Raw genomic sequence first — 14,893 nt, 5'->3', positions numbered from 1 at the left:
TTCTTTCATTCTTTCTGCGGAGCTGGGTATTTTTTGGCCGCGTTACTGAATGCTCATGAACAATGGCTGTAGGCTCATGCGTCCTTTTGCGGAGGTGACAAACCTGGTGGTCAGTCGAACCCAAGGCAACATCATCGACCTCATCCCATATGCGTTTTTTCTGGAGCGTGCCCTGCGAAGAGTACTGGATCAGGCTGTAGATGAGCATGAAGAGGAAGAGTTGTGGTCCCCATCACCACCAGAAGCAGCCTTGTCGTTGTCAATTGCTGGACCTGTGGCAACGCAGAGCGAGGAGTCTGAAGAAGAGAAGTCAGAGGAGGAAGGTGGCTTTGAGGAGGTGGAATACCAGCCACAGCAGGCGTCCCAGGGGGCTTGTTCTCACCTTTCGGGGACCCTTGGTGTTGTACGTGGCTGGGTGGAGGAAGAGACCTTCAATGATGTCAGTGAGGACAAGGAACGGGACATGGCTAGCTTGGTATCCAACCTTGTGCAAATGGGGAGTTTGCGGTTGTGCAAATGGACTGACTGACTGTTAAACGGGGAGTTTGGTCTGTCAGAGTTTGGTCTGTCACTGTGAAGCGGGCATAACCCTTACACTACTTGACCGATACAACATCATACCTGATCGTATTCACACACTGGATGTTTCAAAGCACGTTATTCCAAACAATTTAGGAATGTTAGGTGATTTATGCCCTTTATGGATCAAAACCCGACTCTGCGTCAACTACGTAATTTTCCATGGGAGTTTTGCCATGGATCCCCCTCCGGCATGCCACAGTCCAGGTGTTAGTCCCCTTGAAACAACTTTTCCATCACTATTGTGGCCAGAAAGAGTCCCTGTGTGTTTTAAAATTCGCCTGCCTATTGAAGTCTATGGCGGTTCGCCCGGTTCGCCGGTTCGCGAACATTTGCCAATGTTCGCGTTCGCCGTTCGCGAACGGCGAATTTTAGGTTCGTGACATCACTATAGATCACGTGTTTATCATAGTGGTGGCACCCAGGGGGTACACTGGTGTTGTGGCTGTGTGAGAGAAGAAGCTGGTCTGTATATTGCCAAAAAAGCAGCCCAGTATGTCAGAGCTCACTGTCCATGATGCTCCACTTCTTCATAGCCAAACCATGCTCACCCACTCAATGGGTCACTGGGGCAGGTGCCCAGTTTCGGCGCCTGCCTTTTGATTGTCTCTCTATAACGCTGACTGTGATGATCCACTGTTGCCCACAGAGTAAAATGAAAAGGTCTCCTAAATAATAATAATCAGCTATCTATTTGACATCCCTTTCCTTTTTTTCCTCCTCTCATTCCCTCTCTTGAGGAAAGTGGAACTGCATTCTTCTGCTAATAAACACAATAATGCAACAATATGTAACATAACTTCCAATGTGAACGAGGGTCTAACCTTTCCATATTCTATCCAATTCTCGAATTCAAACCTTAAAGTTTAACTGCCCATCTGTTTTGCTGCTGTTTGTGCCCCCCCAAGAGAAGTGAGATTAGGGGAGGGCCCAAAGGTGGTCCTTTGCACTTTCTGTGTAAGCTACTTGATTCCTTCATACCCATATGACAGAGAAGGCCCAGGATTTGTTAAGGTTAGGTGTAAGCTCTATCCTGCTAGTAGAGGAGCACCCTGGGTAAGGATAAGTAAATAAGACATAGATATCCACATGTTGACCAGATCAACATGGTTGCATTCAGGTCTTATTTGTCTAACTTTCTTTGAACGGTGGAAGGATTTTATGTATTTTTGGGACACTTCCCATCCCCTGTTGAGGGATGCTGAAATCCTGGGATACCCACTATCCTCTTGTCTCTCCCCTAAATTTTCATCTCTATAAACTATGGCAAACTGCTTGAAAGTTAAAGTGGCTGTAAACCCTTATATATACCCAGTGAAGTGACTGGCCTCAGGTGATACAAGTTTCAAAAAATCCTCCTAAATAAGTTATATCTGTTTATCTGCAGTCTTCTCTTCTCTGTTCAAAGTCAGAGAGTAGATTTGAGGCAAGGGACACACCCCCTTCACACAGCACACAGGAACAGATTCATTCAGCTGGAGCTCCCTCCCCTTTCACCTTTTCCTCTTGGTGTCAGGAAAACTTGTAAGAAATAACACGTTAGTATCAGAGGAAAGAGGCAGAAGACAGAAATGACACTTAGTGCTCTTAATTAAAACAAGTACACACTATAGAGAGATATGCTTTGTGCATATTTCATGTCTGAGGTTTACAACCACTTTAAGTAGAGTGTTACCACCTTCAAGGAATGGCCGAAGTGTGTAACTATCTTTGCTTTAATGATTGAGTAAACTGATATAAGACATTCCTAGTCTGGAGTCCTCCTTCCTTTAACCTCTATATAGTGATGTCTCCTGGAAATGAAACCTGTTTCCAAGGGGGAAAAAGGGGAAGGGGGGTCTGTTGGTGTAAGGCCTGAAAGGATGGGTCACTCTGCAAGCATCACAAAAGGAAGAGTAGAATAGTTAGCCTGGGGTAGCCCTTTCCATGGTACACTTCAAAGATAAGGTCACTACCTCTTTGTCCAAGCAGGAATAAGTTAAAGTACGGATGTGCTCCTCCATTATAGAACAAAAAAAAAATCTTTCTCATTTAGAATTAGTATCTTGTATAACCTGTATACCATATTTTTCAGAAGTGAGGTTTTTTTGGAGCTGCCTGGAACTAGAACTAAGAGTTTGTTTAGGCTGTGGAGATTGAACACAGTCATTGGAACCTCTGTGGAGTTGATGCTCTCAAACAGTAATGGTGCCAACCCTGCTATACAGCACAGCTAAACCAGCTATTTGTCTGAAAATGCAGTATGCTATGAATACAAAATTATATGATTATTTTACTTCATAGAAAAGTATATTATTTATCTAATCTTACTCTTGTAAAAAATGTAAAGAGGACCTTTTTAAAGTTTTACTTTAGTGCTGCCAAATTATATGACAATAATAAAAAATATATAGGTGAGCACAGCCAAACCACACATGTGAAAGGAATCAGGGTAGAGAAGATCTGCAGCAAGAAGATTGGAGGCAAAGTATTAGTAATCCTGGTTGTTGTGCCGTGACGAAGTCGGAAGTGATGAAATGCGTCAGAAGTGACTGTACGGCAACCCGAAGTGTTGCATCGACATTGGGAGAGTGAGTGGCATCTCCAAGTAAAGGTCATTAATCGGCATGGAGTTGGTAAGACAAGTAGGGACAGCCACAATATGCTTGGACAAAAACAACATGTACAATGCCTGATGCAAGATGTTGAACGTGTGAGTGGAATATGAACAATTTTTAATAAAAGATTGAGTGATGACGATATCACATTAGTGGACCCCTTCCTTTCTCTTTTATTTACCCATTGATATGTATCCATACCGCAAGAGGGGTGGAGTGGCTTACTAAGGAGATTTTCAACAACTGACCCTTAAACGTATTTTCCCACTCATGAGAATGGGGGGTAAGACGATTTGGTGAGTTTCTGACTAATGGGAGTGGGTCCGATGTGACACACAGCAGTGGTGGAATTCTGGGTGAAGCATTCCCAATAGGACATCACTGGAGATCATATTTTTGCATGGAATCACTTTTCAGAGGAATTTTATTGGACTTCTGTGCACTATTATTTAAGTTGTTTTAATCACTAATTTGGTTTGGTGATACTGTGGACTTACATTTTTAAGTTATATTTAATTTTTGTATTTTCACTTAATTTTATGGTCAGTTTTTAGAGTAGCAGCACTTGATTACAGTATTTATGTACTTAATTCTGTAATATTTGGTTTTCAAATTTTGAGTCGATTAGAGCGCGGGGGGTATTCACAACTTAAATAATAAAAATTACCATAACAGCAACTCTATTTATTGTCAAAGAACATATTCTTAGTGAATCCCAAGCCACACATAGTAGTCATATATCACTCTGTTCTCTCAGACACAGAATATATCTGGCTATCAGAGGGGTTAATTGTATGTATTTTGCCTTTAAATGTCCTACATGATCTCACAGAAAAGAGAGGTGACATGGATACGAGCTTAATTATAGGTTTTTGGAATAAACTTACATAAGCTACCACATGCCAGAGAGGAAACAGCAGGGTAAAATGTATGTTAGTATAATTTGTATGCTGACAGATTATTTTCAGTTTGGGAGCTTAAAAATAGACAAACAAGTAAGAAGCTATTGAATTCTCAGAGTAGAAAGTATTTATTCCAAGCAGCGGGGACAGGGTTCCCCAGTGACATCGTGATTGTGAATCTAACTACATGTATAGTGCATGGTCAATGTACTGATTTAATAGTAAGTGTGTGGGCATGGAACTAAAGCTAAAATTAAAATACTGGAAATAGAATGCATTCTGTACTTTGAGACTAATGGGCCAAGAGACAGGAATAGACAGAAATCTATGCTGGCAACACTTAAAACCATGCAGTCCATGAATGTTGAAAGGAAATGTGTTGAGTACATTTTGTCAGAACTGCAACTAATGTCTTTCTAAAAAGCCGAAATAAATAAATATGTAGGTAATTTCCAAGTAAAAAGTACTTGTTTGTACAATACAGTATGCTAATATGATGTAGTAGGAAAAGCGGTAATAAACCTTCATAAAAAATAAATAAATGGGCCCCCAGGAGCTTATAGCCATAATGTGCTAGTATGTATGTCATATTAGCGTTATGTGGCACACATAACTTCCAAGCAATCCCCTCCAGCGATGCAACGTTATAACTTCCGCTTACGTTGAAGGAGCGTGCACCATCTCCTGATCTTCCTACTTGATTCATTTTTTTCGGGCCACTGATAGGCCAGGCCAGGATGACATAACTCCTGCTAACGTAAGCTAATGTCTTCTGGGCACAAAACCCTGATGTAGATCTGAAAAGCCCAGCTGTATGCAGCTCTGTATGCATATGTATAAGCAGGTTTAAGTCATACACAGTATAAAATCAAAGATATGCCAACTTTTGAACAGCAGTGACTTTGTGGCATCCTTTGCGCACCCCCCAGGATAGAGTTACTGAGAAATATGGCTCCCCCTAGGAAACAAAACTATATTACATTTGCTGGTTTTTACTATACCACTATGATATATCACCCTAAGGTTGATTGGTGTCAAGAATTGAAAGGCGTTTGGGTTGATGTGCATTGTTATATGCTTATGTATCACATGATGGCTTTACTTGCTCTGTTTTTTTTATTAAATTAAAGATTGATTTGTGTACATACATTTATTATTTTGTATATTTTTTTACGTTAATTAATATTTTATATTATTATTTTATGCTTCTGGGTTTTTAGAGGCACTGGTAGTGTATCCAGGGCTTTACAGGTGCCCCCTGGGAAGGCTATAACACCAGTACCTTCCATGGAGATCATTTGCAAATCACAAGATCTTGCAGGATTTCACCAACTCTCTCAAGTTCTCAGAGAAACTTTTTTTTTTCCTAAAGACGACAAACCACTCCAGATCATGTGGCATGCGATCAGGCACAGATGTCATTGGTGGGCCAATAATTTTTTAAACTGTGGCAAGCTTCTGAATGGAGAAAAGGAAAAAGAAAGAGGGGAATAATTGTGACTAACTTTATTGGTTGGCAAACTAAGATTGGATTGATGTTGTAAGTTGTACGTTTTTTTAAGGGGGTGTAAGGTCTGTTTTTGGCTCAAAATAACAGGTGACACATAATGTGCGATGGTGAGATTCAAGTGAAAGAGTGGAATAAGATATTACCCCAAGACATTTGTATCATTTTATTTTGTAGCGCTCACCCCCAAAAGGGCCTGCTGAGTTTGTCATAGATTCTTTTCCCACACAAGTGTAGCAGAGGATGTCGTCCCTCAGCCTGTAAGGGAGAAAGTTGTGGACACATTTTTATTTGTTAAGTCTAATCAAAATGGTGGCAGTGCTACAGTGTCTGCAAATGGTGAACAAGCTGGAAGTGTTTCAGTTTAGAAAAATTCTGGTGAAGAAATGGATATGGAGAATCTCTCTCAGTGTGTGGAGGACTTTCCTGTGATTACTGATAAGGACAAAGAGATTGCATCTAAAAATAGATCCTTGCAATCAGCAAGGAATGCAGGAGGAGATGGCGAGAAGCCATACAAAAAAGTTTCTGTTGTCTGGGAGAACAAGGAGCAGATGTTCCACATGGACACTATGACTGCAGAGCAGGAGTGCTGTATGGACACTAAAACCACAGATCAGGAGTGCCGCATGGACACTAACTGCTGAGCAGGAGTGCCGTATGAATGCTAAAACAGCTGGTGTTTTTTCTACACAGAAGACTGGACTGCTGATAATTATGGGACCTTTGGGACTGCGCTGGAGGGGAGGAGGGAGGATCAAATGGTGGGTATTTACCAAACCTGATTGCAGAGGTTCCTAGGCAGCCACTAAATGTGTCTAAAATCCTTAATTCTGTACCATCTGTGCCGGGTAGGGCTAGGGCTGTGTCAGGACAAGTTCATGCTACTGTTGGAAGGGAGCCAGTTGTGGGTCTTTCACCTAACACACCTTCTTCCTTTAAACACAGGAATATGGTACAGCTCAGGTGGGAAGGAGAAGGTATTCCACCTATCAGGAGGGTGGTTGTGGATAGGATCCTAGACATGGGGTTTAAGGCAGAGGATATTTATGCAACAGGAACACAGAGACTGTTGAGAACCACTGCATAGTTGCTCCTTCTTGGTTTGAAGAAGGAGCGACTGGGCATGTCCTGAAACATGTCCCGCCCACTCTGTCATCACTTCTGGCTGCCTGGATTCCATGCTGGTCTTATCAGCACGGCTCTCTGTCTTGGATCAGAAACACAGGGTTTCCCACTGCTGGTCGGCTGGAACTTCCACTGCAGCTATCTTTACTCCCAAGAGGCAACCCGCTGGACGTTATGGATTCATTGATATACCTTTTTTCCCTTCCATCTTGTAAGTGTTTTTAACCATTCCTTGTAATTAAAAAGTTTTATTAATGCACTTGGAATTGCCTTTTTCTCTGCTTTTTTTTTAACTATAGAGTGTGCTTCCCTCTTCTAAAGTGCTGCTGTGATGACTTTTTCACATTTCAAGAGCCAGTCAAGTATTGTTTGTCAAAGTCTCCTAATTATCAAGGGCACCCTATTCTCCACACTCCTATGTGCACCTTTCTACTTTACTAGTCTTTACCGTCAAGAGCCTTCCATTAAAAATGGCAGCCCTGGAGAGATTCCCACTTGTAGGTAAGCCCCACAGTCACATAGACATGAAAAAAGTTCTGGTCACTTTTATTCACCCATGACTAATAATATACATAAATATTGTACATATATGCATTAGGCAAATTTTATATTTTTAAGGATCTGAATCTTCAAAAAAGTCCTCCACACTGACAGATCATATACTGAAGCATACAGTAATTCCAGTTGTCTAGATCCACCCATTGAAAAGTTAGTCAACTGAAATTCTGTCTGATAAGTTTGACAGTTGTTTACCAGTTTTCGTCCTCCCCCTATCTTATTCATCAGATTATTAATTTCCAGATGCAGAAAGAGCAGAGGCCGGATGACTCATTATGTATTCTGAGCCACACACTTTTGTTGACAGCTTTTCAGAACAGAATTAAGATGCATGAATAACAAATGACAACAAGCCAGTTCTGTGATAAGGTGAGCACCAAGGAGAAATACATTTCTAATTACACTTCACTGCCATATACATATTTACAATAGATATGTCCAAATAATAAAAGATGCAAAATGCTCTCATTTACATAATTATAAAATACATTTCTAATGGGTATATACAGTTGGAAAGGTTTACATTATACATTGGATCTTAGGCAGCTGTCTAAGTAGAATGTAAATGTCAATTAGTGGAGTAACTAGTCAGAAATCAAGATATAAAGTGTTACTATGGTCAAAATAAAAATAAGGAGATACTGTATATAATACAGTCTGTCACTAGCATTTATGCAGCAGTATTTTTGTTAGTTTCCCAGTAGGATAATTTAATTCTCTGTTGATGCCACCAGTGGTTCCATTAAATTTCCACTTTCTTTAAAAGACCAATCTGCCCAGCGAAAGTAATAAGGTGTTTTTGACAGTCAGACTTTATAAATATCATAAAATCTTTTTTTGAAAAAGAAAAAACTGTTAAAAAATCTTAGTTAAAGCAGAACTATACTACCCTCCCATGGTGCCGAGGTGCTCCATGCTGGCCGCTGACATCTTTGGCTTTCTTCTTCCAGGTTCTGATTTTCGGCGGTAAACAATAGATAACTAGTCCAGGTGGATTTACTTATTGCAGCTCAGTGTACAGTGTGAACAGTAGTAGTATGGTGAGAAGAAGATTAAAAGAGCTCTGCTTGTTCCTAAGGCACTTAGGGGCTCCACAGCAACAGCTGAACAGGGTTTTTCCCATCTCTGTTTCTGCACCTACCTTCCTGCCACCTGTGCCAATGTATACGCACAGCAAGCCGACTTAACAGCTATAAAGACCGACTTTTTCCTGGTGGCTGGTCCTAATTTCAGCCAAGATGGTGCCAGCAACAACAGGAATGGCTTCTTGCTCCTCTGCTGCTTAACTGACAGCTCTTCACAAGCAGCAGGCCATTAGGGTGAGCTACAGCAACTAAGGCTCCATGTACACGGGAAGTTGTTAAAAGTCCCTTTGAATGCTGGAATTTTTAGGACGTTTGAAACGTCCGTTCGGTCGCGTTTGTACCCGCGTTTAGCGGCGTTTGCGGGCGTTTGCGTTTAGAAGCGTTCCTAGAGGTCAAATAAAATTTTTCCCCTTTAAAATGGAAAAACGCGAACGCTAAACGCGGGTCATCGCGTTCAGACGGGTTCGGACGCGTTCAGACGCGTTCGGACGCGTTTGTGCGTTTCAAATGCCGGGAAACACACGTTCGAACGCAAATAATTGCGTTCTAAAAACAGTCCCTGAACGCAACTGCCTGCAAATGACTGTAAACGACCTGGTGTACATGGACAGATAAGATAAAATGTAGATGGGTTCAGGGGCTTCTGAAAAAAACGCCCAACTGCTCCTAAACGGCCATTTCCAGCGTCCCGTGTACATGGAGCCTAAAACTTAAAATAGCAGACATGGAAGATTTCTCCCAGTGAGACAGATGTAGCACCCTCCTAGGTAGGTGCTAGGTAATTAAAGCCTAGTGTCTCCATCTGCTTATCAGGGGAGCCTGATTAATAGTTATGCCTGTTGCATGTGTCCAGGGTGTGATTCATCTGGGCTGAGGGACACACAGGCTTTGTAACTATCCCAGTGGGTTGGCACAAACGGTGGTGCATCCTGGGATATGTTATAAAAGAGAAGGGCACATGTGACAGGGTGTCTTTGGGCAGGAAGACAGTTCCCAGAAAGAGGGTGACATTGTATCGTTCTGCTGCTGTGGATGGTGGTCACAGGTGGTCGGCCTTGTGAGCCAGGAGAGTGGAGCTGAGCCAGGAGGTCCAGAAAAGCTGACTGGTGGAGTTGGAGGCAGAGCAACCTTGGGAACAACAGTGTCCGTGAGTACCAGGAAGCCTGCCGGGGGTCTGCCCAGGAAGGGGACCACTCTAGTGGAGAGTCAGTGGACAGGTGTCAGCACACACAGCAAGTGAGAAAGGGGGTGCCAAGTTAGAACCCTGAAGAGTAATTCAAGCAGGAACACATTATCTATCTTCACTTCAGTGGCAAGGTGAAGAAACGGCCTTGCCGCACACTACAGCTAGTTGTCCTTAAGATTGTGCATAGTTCATATTTGGAGTATCCCACTCATCCCTTCTCCTATCCCAGTTCCAAATAAAAACACGAAAAACCAACATCCCCTGGACTGATTATTGATTTAGCCAAGGACTTTCAATGCTAATTTTCTGCTATCAGTTGCTAAGGGTAACCCAGGGGAATCCAGAAAGTGTAGTTTTGAGCAGTCCCCTAGGGGGCAGTGCTACACAATATTAAAAGATTTGTTCACCTTTGCAAAAAAACTGGCTATGCATGTAGGGGATGCATGTAGTTAAAAACAAACTGTGCAGCTCTGACTAAAGATGAATAATTCCCTTGCTTTAGCTGTAGGCCATTTACGTACTTTTTGAAGCCTGACTGGGATACTACCAGGACATTGCTAAGTGAAGCCAAGTCATTACTGCTCACCTCCACTGCCACAGGGGTGAGCTTTTTCTCTAACTCCAACCTCCTCACATGCTCTTTTTCTCAGTGTTTGAAAACCCACTCCTGTGATGGTGGAGGGGATCAGTAACAATTTGGCTCTCATGAAGCAGCATCCTTGTAAAGTCCTTGGAGTATTCCAGTCAGGCTTCAGGAGGTACATAAATGGCCTACACCTATAACAAGGGCATTATTTAACTTAAGTCAAAGCTGCACTGTTTTTATCTACTGGTGTCACTTAGCTGCATAGGTAGTTTTTTTGGTAAAGGTGAACCTCTGTACTGTAACTATATAATAGGAGGAAACACTTATCTATCCAATCAATCTGTATCCAATCAGACAGGCTCTTGCACTACATAGTTGATAGTAAACCTAAAAGAGATTGTACAATCAGATTATATAGTATATGGTGATCTTTACAGACTTCCAGGGACACGCTTCCGTTTTTAATACTACTGCCTGCACACAGGTGGGTGGGAGCAATCTCCTGAAGAGGAAGGGCAGATACAGGGTGTGTGCTAATGAAGTCAGCTGGTGAATTACTTCCTGTGACTTAACAGTTGTCATGTCCTAAATCTACATACCAGGAAGTCATGTGTTTTTCTATGGAACACGCTGGAGGCTAGGGTAAATCCTTGTCCTAAAATGCACAGAAAGCTTTTTCTTTTCTGCAATAAAAGTACATTAATAGTGTATTGGTACATAAGGAAGCTGGAATTTAGAAAAAAAAAAGTGAACTTTTTAAGCTGCCCATTGTTTCTACGTTTTCTTCAGGATGTTCCTAATTGTATCCTGTTATCGTTATTTGTTCTTCTAGTTGTAAAGCCTATGTTTTATTTTAATATTTGCTAACTCATTGTCATCTGTCTCTAACTCCTAAAAGCACATCAAGAGTACCAGAATTCTTCATATTGTCTCCATGCCATTTTTTTTTTACACCCCTATGTTACAACTCATACATAATCTCACAAAATGACATTTAAAATTGTCTCAAAAACTTCTAAAGGACTCAACAGTGAGCAGCCCTACAAAATGAGGTATAGTTTCTGAAAGGAGATACCTTTTTGGTTCAGGAAACCCAGTTTTCTTTCCCCAAAACACCACATCTGAAACTCAAATATGTCTCCCACATCTTTATGGTCTGCACTACTAAGAAACAATGTGGTGTGTTAAGCCCCGTACACACGTAGCGATTGTCGGCCGTAAATATTCGGCCGACGGCCGATCGGCCGATTGTAGGCTTGTTAGTATGATGCTTCCCGACAGCCGACAGCGCATTTTCGGCCGAACAGAATCGGGTGTGCAGGCATTAAAACTTCTGCAGTCGGCTGTTGTTGGCTGACAAAATTCATGTGCAGTCTTTTGCAGTTTTCAGCCGACAGGACAGCACCGGACAAAAGACGGCCGATCGTTCGGCCGACATTCGGTATGTGTGTATGGGGCTTTAATTGCAATCAAGGTGCCACCTTAATTAAAACTCCTCCACAAGGTACTTCATCATCAGACCGTTTTATCACTTTTAATTGTGAAATCAACATTGTGGTCTACACTCTGGTCCACATATATGCACCAAATACTAAACAAATCAATTTCCTCACTACATTATTCAAATCAATTTTGTTTACAGATGGGGATGCCTGATTATATGGGAAATTACTTTATTACTGAAGGAGACCCTGTCCTGGAGTCATTGGTGAGTAACCAACCAATATACCAGTCTCTAAACAAGTTCCTACAAAAATATGGCATTTATGATGTATGGGGCTGCCATATTGGAGCTAAAAGACTATACCTATTTCTCTTTCTGCCGTACCTCCGATTCAAGGATATACTTCTTCATAATGGACGAACAGACTCTCCAAAATATTTCTTCCTCTACTTTAGGAGATATATAATGGTCAGACTATGCCCCTACCACCAATTAAATTGCAGACCACCCCCAAATGAACCCACTTTGCCTACGGAGACTTAACACTACCCTTTTAGCCAAACCCCAAATTTCTCAACAGATAATCGAAGTACACCATAATTTTTTTAAATAAATGACTCTCCAGACAAAGACTGTTTTATCCTATTGAATTCATATAAAGCATATACGTGAGGTATACTGTACTAATAAAACTCATTTGTAAAGAGTCAGAGAAACTGACAGATTGATAAGGTACCAAATACATTTGGAATCAAATAAAAACAAGACAAAATGAGCACCACACCCCTACTGTTGCAAGATAGGCAGAAACTAGGAAGCCTGCTACTATATCACTATGAGGATAATCAGAAATGTTCTAAGGCAAATTATTATTTTTTTTGTTTGTTTTAGGGCTCTTTCACATGGCCGCTCCGCTTGTCCGCAAATTATCCTATTTTTTTGCAGATGATTTGCGGACATAATGTAAGTCTATGGCATTGCGGATGTCAGCGGAATACCATCCGCTGACATCCGATTTTCTTCCTTTCAGTTCTGTTCCGTTTTTTGGAACAGAACAGAACCCTATTTTTGTTCCGTTCAAAAAACGGAAAGGAAGGAAAATCGGATGTCAGCGGTGTCATCCGCTGACATCCGCAATGCCCATAGACTTACATTATGTCCGCATATCATCCGCAAACGGATGGGATGATATGCGGGCATACGGAGCGGATGACACAAATGTCATCCGCTCCGTGAAAAAAAAAAAAAACTTCCGCAGCGGACAAGAACAGCGGAGCGGCCATCTGAAAGAGCCCTTAATCTGGTAATTGAAGAAATAAGCATACAAAAAAACAAAAAACAAAAGTACACAAACAAAACACATCTACAAATAGATCTTGAGGGTGCCATCCACATGCATATTTCATTTAAAAAAGACATAATTTAAGACAGAGGCATCTGTTGCATGTTATAATGTAGTGCCACACATACTAATAGACATGAGTATCCTATAGTAACCATGGTTCAATACATCATAAACTAAAACCTTAAACAGATATTTTGCTTAATCGTAACAGTTAAACTGTATCAAGTGTGATGTCTCACAACATGACCAAAGTGGTTGAGGGTTCCTCCAACCAATTGCGCCATAAATTATCATATTTTTTGGGGCAACCCCTATTTATGTATTTATCCCTGTACAAAGGGAGACTATTATTCACTAGTTGTTTCGATTGGGAAAGGGGCAGAGGAGAGGGCTTTTTCCACTGCATCGGAGTGTTCTTTCTGGCATAGAAAAGAAGAAAACTGATCAGTGTTCTTTTAGCTACAGTTGGTGCTATAGCTTTGACAAGGCAAACTTCCATGGAGGGTTGTACAGAGATGGAAGTAACTAGATCGATTAGTTCCAGTATTTCTTCTCAATATACCTTAGCCTTAGGACAGTGCCAAAAAATGTGAGAAAAATCTCCCGGAGGGAGACCACACCTCCAACACTCCATGAAAATATCTGGGTTCATCATGTGAAGCCTATAAGGGGGGAAATATGCTCTATGTACTATTTTAAATTGTACAAGGCGGCCGAGTATTGAGACCAAGGACCAAAAAGGGAAATCCCAAACATCATTGTCCAATGCAGGAATGTCATGTTGCCAGCGAGCCCAGAGCTCTTCAAGGAGGGATAAGGACGCAAACACAAAGTGGGAATATGAATGTGAGGTGGGCTTCTCAGTTCACTCGGTGCGGACACTCATTACAGTTCTGATTGGACAACCATACAGGGGGACTGTGGGCATTTAGCAGTGAAGGCATGGGAGAGCTGTAAGTGGTGGAAAAGATAATGCGAGGGGATATTATATGGGAATGAGAGTTGAGATAAAGGAATTAATGACTGGTATGATGCCACTTGTGAGATCAATTTAATATCATACTTAGTCCAAGCGTAGGGGTCTGGTAGCTTATAAATATGTGACAAAGTGGGGTTAATCCACAACAACACCTTAGGGGAAACAGCTGTTTTTGGTAACCCTCACAGGCGAGATCCACCCTCCAAGCACATAGAGTGGTGGCCATGGAAGGGTAAGCTCATATAGGGCCTGTGGTCCTCTAAAAACAAGAAACTTAGATCTTCTAGGGATCTGACCACTGCGGCTTCTAAAATTGTGGATAAGTTAAACAAATCAGGGCTTAGCCACCAAGCTGAGGTCACCAACTGAGCAGCCAGAACATATTTGTGGCAATCGGGAAGGCCAATCCCCCCTGCAATGCATGGGTGCATTAAAGTGCTCAATTTGTACCCAGGAGGTCTGGGAACCCAAAGAAAAGAGGAAAACATCTGGTTGAACTTTGCAAAGAAGAATTTTGGTATCCACTGTGAAAAATGTCAGCATAAGTAGGTACATTTCGGGACAATCTTAATTTTTATCAGGTTAATTCGTTCCAGTAGGGACAAAATTATTACAGTTTTAGCAACAGAGCAGGAGCCTTGTTAGCTAGACACGTTAAATCTCAACAACTTTAAAACAGGATTCTCTCCATCCACCATTCCACCACCAAATATGTTCTTGTTAACCCTCCAGATGTCACAAACACTTTTAGGGACTACTACCAATCACTTTACGATATACAGCAAGACCCCACAATCACCCAACTATCCCCTATATTGAAGTCTTTTTTGGGGGATTCTGGCCTTCTGTCTTTGTCTCCTGACAAACTGGAGTCAGTATCCCAACCATTTATGACCCGTGAAATTCAATGTGTCATCAAGACGCTTCCAAACATTAAATCTCTGGGCTGTGGTTGCTTTGTCAATGAATACTATAAAAAATTTAGCCACTTGGTATC

This window comes from Pelophylax lessonae (assembly GCF_965119305.1).
Source record: "Pelophylax lessonae genome assembly, chromosome: 3".
Classification (NCBI taxonomy): domain Eukaryota; kingdom Metazoa; phylum Chordata; class Amphibia; order Anura; family Ranidae; genus Pelophylax; species Pelophylax lessonae.
This window is presented reverse-complemented; position numbering follows the sequence as displayed.